The 2,109-nt window shown below is 45.5% G+C and overlaps 1 non-coding gene across 1 annotated transcript; it reads right to left on the reverse strand.

Annotated features, from left to right (window-relative positions):
• Positions 1 to 494: 494 nt before the first annotated feature.
• Positions 495 to 567, reverse strand: TRNAM-CAU (transfer RNA methionine (anticodon CAU)). Its single transcript has one exon. It is a non-coding gene; the product is annotated as a tRNA-Met (tRNA).
• Positions 568 to 2,109: the final 1,542 nt, after the last annotated feature.

Consider the following 2,109-nt stretch of genomic DNA (forward strand, 5'->3'; position numbering starts at 1 on the left):
AATCTATAGGTTGCCTTGATAACTAACCGGTAGGCTTTCAAAGGCACTGGACCATTCTTATTGACAGGAGTGGATATCAAGAAAATGGCAGACCTGTGTGATTTTGGGAATTCATTTTTTGAAATCTCCTGTCAACCTTCAACGTAATCCGTGATGAGATTCCCCCGGATCCATATATATTGGTTTGAGTGCGGCACCATACGTTGCCTGGATCACATGCTTTTTTACACACGAGCACAAACTATCTTTCTCCTGCACTTTGAATGACATGAGCTGGTAATCCCGCGTTCCTTTGAGATTAATCGAAAACCAGGCCACTGTTACTGCAATTAATGTGATTTATTAATGGATGACTTGATTTATGAATGGATGAATTGGAGTGAGAATGTGCAGTGATTTCATGGATCTGCACAACAGCCGAAGGAGAATAATATTTAAAAGTAAAGGTTGAAAAGGCCCGAAGCAGTTAATTCTAATGAATAGTCAAAAGTAAATGCCCTCTGTGAGGCTCGAACTCACGACCTTCAGATTATGAGACTGACGCGCTGCCTACTGCGCTAAGAAGGCACTGTCGTTCTGTACCTCAACACGGCTTATACCAGAAACCCAGGCCAATTGCATTTATGTATATTGGCTTCCATGCTGTCACTGCTATCATTACATTCAAACTCTCCTTAAGACTACCAATAATAGTTTTCAGATTCGATTTTGTTCTGCATATGCTAATGATTCTGCATCTAAAACTTGCCACAATACTACAGAATCGGATAAAAAAAAACAATGTTGAAAAGTAGAACACCTGCTGAGCTCATTTCACCCATAAACATTTTTACTGAAGGTGATTTCCCTTGCAGATAAAGTCGTCTACAACCAGAGAGGGTGAGGGGAGTTAGTCATGCTGATCGAATTTCACCGCTAGACGGCGCAGAAAGTTGTCAACAGTGAAGGAAATGTGATGTATACTAGAATGGCCTGCATCCCTTGCGGTATAGATCCAGGGATGGAGCCAGCCTCCATTTTCTGGTGGGATGCTGGAGGGAAGGTTTGCCTGCTGATCAGCTTCCTGCATGACCACGAGAGTGCGTAAAAGCTGTCATATAGCAGTCAGGCTCGGACTGGGACAAGAAAGACGGCCGGGCACCTAAAAGAAAAGTGGCCAGTCCTTCGCCTCAAAAAGAGGGGCCCTCAAACCAGCATCCGTGAATCACGTCAATTCACAACATTGCATGCACCGGTAAGATAACCAAATGGGCGACTACACCTGCTGCAGAAATCTGTGGAGGCATGTTATGGTATCAGGTGTGACCTGCCTTACAGAGGCAGCTCACATCCTGTAAGCTGGTCTTGAGTACCTGGCACACACTGCCAACAACTCCCACACTTTGTTGGGGCCACCTGTTACCGCTGGCGATACCACAACTCTCTGAACTTGCAGGGCATAGCTCCTGCAAGAACACGTTATGCTCGAGGCCACGCACCGGTATGATAATCCAGTGGGTGAACACACCTGCCGCAGGAATCTGTTGAATTAGGTTGTGTGTCGCACAGGCATCACCCGGCATTACAGAAGAATCACAGATACACCCCACGTTGTGAATGCGAGTACCTGGGCTGGCCCACGCTGCCTCAATCTACCACTCTCCATTGGTGCCACTGAGGACCCCAAGCCAATCCGACAACTCACCCCTGCAAGAACAGGCTATGCATGAAAAGGAGTGGATTAATGCATGTGCTGTACAATTCTGGGGACTGTGATGTGTGCAGTGGTGGAAGTGGAAATACGAAACTAGTGGTACTCTGGCTGCATCCAAAAAGGAGGGAGTGGGATGGCCAAACAGCTGTTGGAGGGGGGTGGGTGGAATGGACTAGGAGGATCACAAACTTTGGCTGAACGCTAAGCGCCACTCTTCAAATTTGATCACATACCTTCCAAGCTTGACTGGGTACAAATAGTTTGGATTTCAAGGCCTTCAGTAATAATGTCTTATAGAGTTTACTTACAAAAAACAGAAATGGCATAATCGAGCCACATGACAACATGTAAATCCGTATAGCAACATGTTAAGCCAAAAGAATATTTTGTGGCTTTAATTTTCACATCCTGAATAG

This window comes from Ambystoma mexicanum, assembly GCF_040938575.1.
Source record: "Ambystoma mexicanum isolate Mex_15411 chromosome 12 unlocalized genomic scaffold, UKY_AmexF1_1 Mex_chr12_unloc.2, whole genome shotgun sequence".
Lineage (NCBI taxonomy): Eukaryota > Metazoa > Chordata > Amphibia > Caudata > Ambystomatidae > Ambystoma > Ambystoma mexicanum.